This window comes from Sceloporus occidentalis, unplaced genomic scaffold (genome assembly GCF_023333645.1).
Source record: "Sceloporus occidentalis isolate IW3139 unplaced genomic scaffold, rSceOcc1.0.p SCAF_66, whole genome shotgun sequence".
In the NCBI taxonomy this organism is placed as follows: domain Eukaryota; kingdom Metazoa; phylum Chordata; class Lepidosauria; order Squamata; family Phrynosomatidae; genus Sceloporus; species Sceloporus occidentalis.
In genome coordinates, this window is record NW_028317046.1 from 2,887,702 (window position 1) to 2,894,589 (window position 6,888).

A 6,888-nucleotide genomic window follows, 5' to 3' on the forward strand; every position below is an offset into this window, starting at 1 on the left:
AGCGAGCCAACGCAACCACCGCACAACTTACACGCTGTGAGCGAGCCAACGCGACCGCCGCACAACTTACACGCTGTGAGCGAGCCAACGGGACCACCGCACAACTTACACGCTGTGAGCGAGCCAACGCGACCGCCGCACAACTTACACGCTGTGAGCGAGCCAACGCAACCACCGCACAACTTACACGCTGTGAGCGAGCCAACGGGACCACCGCACAACTTACACGCTGTGAGCGAGCCAACGCGACCACCGCACAACTTACGGTCATTCGCACGAATATCATCCATTCAGAGTTCCTTACACAAGCGATAAAAGGATTTTAATTTTATTTTATTTCCAGTTAACTGCAATAAACGTATGATTGACCTTTACCCTCTAAACGCTAGAGGCGTAAGCAGAGCAGCGCTTTATAATGTGTCGTCTAAGTCCCTGGTGTCCGAAGGGTTAAGTCAGAAACCCTCCCTGTCCCGCTTAAAATTAGTTTAGTTTATTATTTCGCGGTTAAAATAAACATCCCGTTTTATTTAATTTGACCCAAGCAGAAATTCTTTTATTTTGCATCAATATAAGGAAGACATTTATAAAGCCGGCCTGTCAAGCGGGGCCGTTTCATGTCTTTCCCAGCACAAACTCACCAACTACTGTATTTACACGCAGAACTTCCTCCTTAAACAATGCCTCGCACCCTTTCACTGCCACGCCGCTGCCGATGATGTCATTGTGTGGCTGCGTTTACTGCCCCGATCGCCTCTATTGCCCGGTGAGCGTTAACACTTTGGCTGCCACAAAAGACCAAGCAGCGTACCTTTTAGCCCTCAGGCACCGAACGGGTCAGAAACCGATTAACTCCTGTAACAGAAGTCCACGCCTAGCGGCCCTGTTGACCAAGTCCTGGTGTTTACGGAGTAGTAACCGTGGTTGCGGCCGGTAAACTTGGTAACTTTGTTTAGATAAACCATCTCTAAACTGCACCCTAACAGGAGGAGATTCTTTAAGGATAAGCCGCGTTAGGAAGGGCCCAATAATGCCGAGTGAAAGCTGGCGGGACCCGCGGGCGGACGGACCCCGCTCGGCTTAGCGAGTAACCAGGAGGCTCATTCCTGAGCGGAGGAAAGTGAATCTCACAACCCTCAGCCACTCTAAAAGTCACCCGATCCAGTTCTCATGCCTCCCTTTAGTTCAGCAGCAGCTGTGATTCTGCCCTTTGGGCGCCGGCTTTGGGAAAGACATTAAACGCTGAGAGTGGACGGTCCGAGCCGTGGCGAGAGTCGCGTATGAACGCTGCTGCATACGGCTCTGTTCTCGCTCTGCGTGCGGGTGCCGGCGCGCTCGGCAGCCCGGTTTATCGATAAACACATTATTGCTTTTAGTCCCGGCAGTGACCTTGGCCCCGCGCAGTCCCTCGCTCGATGACCTTGGGAATCTCTCGCTCTGACAGAGGGTTCGGATGCGACGGGGCTCTCGCTTGGTGGAATCTGTCTTTTTCTGTGGCAGCCAAGGGTTTGTAGATTGCTGACGTGGCGTAAACTGACCCAAAAACTGATCCGTAATAATGGGATCAGCCGAGGCTACAAAGTGTGTTGTTAATTATATTAAAGCCACCAGAGGAGAATTCATAAGCGACATTCAATCTAAACAAACCGCTGATTGCCCGGTAAAGGTCCAAAGGGGTTTATTCACTAAAGTGGCAGCTTTAGAGGCTTGTGGTTTAAACTCCATTACGAAGGGTCGATCCCGGCGAGCGTCTCCTGCAGGAAAGACTGAGCAGGCCCTGTATAATGTATAGTTAATAGGGGGAGACTCGCCCTGCTATGTAATACACTGGGTCGGCTCAGAGCCCCCTCTCTGTTTTCCCCGCGTGCGTCGGCCGTTCTCGCCCCTTCTCTTACTTGTCCACCCTGAAGAAGGTCTCGGTATGTAGATTAGTGGTTTATAGGGCAGCCATCTGCTCCCAGACCTGCTATTCACCCCGCTTGTTAGCGCCAAATCCTCCAAATAGCCAGATGAAATATTAATCCCGTGTATTTTCATTAGGTAATCTTAATTACGCGCATCTGATAAAGCGATTCTCTCCGCGGCGCAGGTAATTCACCCATAAACATTGTCACTTGTATCTCTGTCACCTCTATCAGTCTGTGCCAGGGTGACCTCAGGGGACCGACGCGTTTGCAGCCCATTCACATCAACGCAGAGCGATACGCGGCCAAAGAGACCGCGGCCATATATACACCGTAACGCACGCTATATATACGTTCTATAGGAGTCCCTCGCTCTCCTATCCGGGGCAGCCGAGTGGCAACGGCGTTGCCTTTAATCGTATCCGATTGATGTTAGAGGGACAGTTTCCATCCTATTAGGTCAGACAACAAAATAAAATATTCATTTTGAAAAGTGTCCTTCGTTCTCGTTATCTGCGCAAATAGCCGACACGCCGTTTTATTTCAAGTAATTCCAAAAACAAAAAAGGCAACCGCATTCATCAAAAGTCTTCAAAAGAAGCTTTTCTTCACGCGGAGGTTTAAAGGGTCTAGCGGCAGAGGGACCCGCGCACTCTCTCTCGCTATGTATATATATATTTCTACGCTCCTATTAGCCGAGAAAATATCAATATTTATAGAAAGATTCTGTAGGGACAAACTTCATTACGGCCGCAGCTGCAGACAGCAAAGTGTTAAAGGCGATTGTTAAATGATACAGCAGATTGCTCCAATAAATTATTTATTGATATTTATAAATATTCAAATCAGCAGGCATCAGAAATGGAAAGGGAGGTGACATTCATTCCGCCGCTCTCCAAATCCATCTGAGGACGGCTTCTCATTACAAACAAATATTAAATCTTTGGTGGCAGGTCCTGCGGAATCCGCACGGATTTTGGGAGCGCCGGGAAGCCCGTAGATCTCGGCTGTTACCCGCGCATGTGTCGCTCTCTAGCTGCACCCCTTATATCTATATACCTCTGCAGAGCTGCCTATAGCCTGAGGTTCAGCGTTTTACTGCGAAAAGCAACGAACAAAACTAAATATAAACCGCATGAACTGGCGGCCGGCTGCTGGGAATTGCGGTGCCTTGGGTGCTGGTGCTTGTCTGTCCCTTATATACGTCCGGACAGACTGCGACCCTATTCCAAGCTGTTAGTGTGTCCGCACAATGACGACATCGCATGTTCCATCACAGAGGCAGCTCCGCCATACTGCCCCACGCCGTTCCCTGCCGCTGTACAGGTGTAACAATCACCTGCCTCTATAGGTTCCATAGGTTGGATTTGGGGATGCTGTTTGTCCCGGCGTGTATATGTATATATATATATATATATATATATTGGCCCATTAATGACACAGTGTGGATAACGTGTATATTCTAGAGCACTTGGCAGATGTGAAGACTTGGACTCCTGCTAGGCCATTGCTTCTGGTCCTGTTCTCTTTTGCCGATGTCTCCATCGTCCTCCCCGCTCTCTCTCCTCGTCCTGAGAAACGGTCCCCCTCCCGCTCCATATCTGTAAATCATGGCGTGTTGGGGGGGGCCGAACCTGGCAGATCCCTCCTGAGTTATAGATTTTCTAATGCAGGGCTGGCTGTCAGCTCCATGCACTCTGCTTTATAGCTCTGTCTGTGAGCCGTGAACTCTTTGCTAGGAAATAAAGGTACCCCTTGGCGAGGCTTCTAAACATTTCATTCAGAGAGAGCGCTGCCTAAGAAAAATGAGCGCATATTTCTCATTAAGGACGTCTCTCCTTCTCCGGCCGGAGCCCAAACAATGGCTGAGCAGCAAACATGTATCTTCGTCCCGTCAGCCGGGCTATAGGTAGGGCGGCTACTGAGTCCCAGGGCAAGTAAGGGGCTTAAACGAGAGGCGCGGGCTCTTCCTTGGCCCAATTCAACTAATTAATTGCCTCTTTTGACTGACCGGCAATGTGCATGTCCATAGGAGTTGGTTATAAATGGCCGGTCTGGCCTCCCTAGGCATGGCCTTGCTTAGGCTTTCATACCTTGAATATCAGGTTCCTTATCGATGTGCATAAAGTCGCAGAGATTCCTGAGAAGTTAAGAACTAAACTTGTCTTAAAGTTCCAAGAAGAAGCTAAACTTGAATCAATGATCCACCTTGTTCCAAAAGAAAGCTTCTGACATCGCCGGCTATCCACAAAAGTCTAACAAAAACCAAAACAGATGAACAACCAGACGCCCGAGATCAAATCAGAATGATAAAAAAAATCTGATCAATTTACCATAGATACAAAAAATAAGTAAAATGATTTTAATTGACAGTCAAACTTGTCTTAAAATATTTGTTGTGGGGGAAAAAAAAACTGCGTAAATTTTTCACTTTAATCGAGACAAAAGACGTTAATTACGAAATGAACGAGAAAGCCAACTGTCAAAAAAGACTGAAGAGCCCTCACTACGCGTCTCCAAAGATAGACGAAGACATCATTCTCGTCCGGTGAAAAACGAGCAGTCAATAAGATTGGGTGTCAAACATCTGAAATCCAAGAACACGGAAAGACTTTCGGCCGCTTGGGTTTTGGCTAATAAGTGGAGGACACGCGTTGGACAATCGCCCTCCCCTTATACAGCAATGATTTAAATTTAGCAAAATATAGAATAAGTGTACGAGGGGCCGGGGGGGGGCTCTTAACCCAATGGTATTTTGCAATGTGCTCTATCTGCTCCCGGATTACAAATGTGCTCCTATCACTCTCCGACCCGCCGCCAACGACCTTTCAAAGTCAGGCACAGACGGAGGAGGAAGACGAGCCGGTGGAGGAAGACGAGCCGGTGGAGGAAGACGAGCCGGTGGAAACACCGGGGGCTACGCTGACTTTTCGCAAACATTCCGACTCCATTGTTCCAGGTGTATACGGGCTGCATTCGGAAAGGGAAGCGCCGAGTGCCCGCCGGGCCCCACATTCAGCCCCCTGGGGGTAGCTATTGTGACTCCAGAATCTGCCCTTGCGATATCCCCCCCCCCCGCCGTGGAACATTGAGGCAAAAATCAATCCACCTTGTGTCACCCCCCCCCCCCCATAAACTCGATTTCGCTCTCCTTCTGAAAACAAGTGAGCTGTAAATACTGTTTAACCTCCCCCCCCTCCTCTCCGCTCTATAAAAACACAAATATGCCATAACTCAGCCTTTCCAGCCCCGGCGTCTCCGCGGCCGCCCCGCTGCAGGCCTCACTGGAAGGTCAAAACAAACGACTTTCCGATTCACTGCTCCTGAAATAATTTTGTGTATTAAAACCTGAATCTGCACTTTCTGGACCGAAAGGCCCTCTTAATTATTGCAGCCGTCCTTGGGACGGACAGTGATCCTTCACGAAGACACAGTAACCAACCCCCGCGCCCCCCCCCTTCGCCAATCTGTTTGCAAAGTGTGTCTGTCCTTTATTAAATTGTTTTCTTTTCCACATTATCAGTTGCCATGGAGACCTCATCTCTCGGATTATTTGAATTTCATTATATCTATTGATTTGGGAGCATTTCATCTTTTTTATTGTTTTTCTGTCAATTTTCAAAACGAATAACCATCTAATTTGCGTCAGTGCTGATTATGTTTGTTCCTCAATAGAGGTCGGCAGCTGCACCGCGCTCACAAATCAATGTGCAGCCAGCTCTGCCCGAGCCAGCCGCCAGGACACCTCCGGCACTCGCTCACCAACACAAAAACACACACTAACACTCGTGTATCTATCACACAACCGCGCAAAACCCAAAGAGCGCGTCACACGCGCAAGGAATGTCCGACCCCTGCGTTTTTATGCGGCCGGCAGCGATGGCTGCTGCCGAGGGGGGCATTTTTAGCTGGTAGTGGATAATGAGACGTTTCCCATTTGGCGACCTCGCTAATTCATAAAAAAAAATAATACAGGGGATCTAGAACCGCCACGCACGGAATATGGCCAGAGAAAGAATCCCGCATGGTTGGTGAAGCCCAGGCTTTCTCATTTGTGACTTGATGAGATGCTACTTTGCCAAATTCCCGCTTCCATATCTATTACGGGGCCACATGAAGTTAAACACAACCAGCCGTAACCAAAAGTGGAGAGGGATAGTGCTGAAATATGATTTGGGGGCAAAAGAGGTGCTGTCACCATAGCGACCAATGGAATGTTCCTTCAGTACTCAACACTTAACACCAGAATGTATTTTTCTGCTTGCAAGTGTGATTATCAGTTGGCATTAATTAGTAAACTTTGGGACTAAAACAAATGGGATGAAAGATGGATTTAATGATCAGGAATTAATGAAGAAGAAACATTTAAAGCGATATTTAATAGACAAAGACGTTGGAATCCCGTCACTTTGGTGCAACTTTTTCTATGAAGCCTTTTCACCTTCAAAATGTGACGGATACCATGGCAGAGACATCTCTGTAGGGGCAGATCTTTCATTTTAGGGCAGTAGAACCCTGCGATACCCTCATACCCAGCAAACATTCTGACCTCCAAGAAAAGGGGGGCATCGGGGAGGAAAGAAGGGCATCGGGGGTTTAGGGAATATTTATAATGTTTCCATTTCAACAAAGTCCAGGAGAAGAGAGAGATGTCCACGATTTATTCACTAAGCAGTGAGTCCATACATTTATTCTCTGTAGCGCTATCGGTTATACAGGACCAGGCTAACCCCCTCTGCAGGACAAACTAACCCAAGCTGGCCCTTTATAGTGAATATTATTCATACAGCATCACTGTGGCTGGGGATGATGAGAGTTGTGTTTCGATATTTGGCTTTAAAATGTATGTAAATATGTTGATTATTTTTTTTCCGTTCAGTTCAGCGCAGAGCTACCAATCCCTCTCAACGCACATCGGAACCACAGACACGTCAACACAGACATGCCACAGACGTGCCACTCTGTAGCGTGTTACTAGGCCACGGCA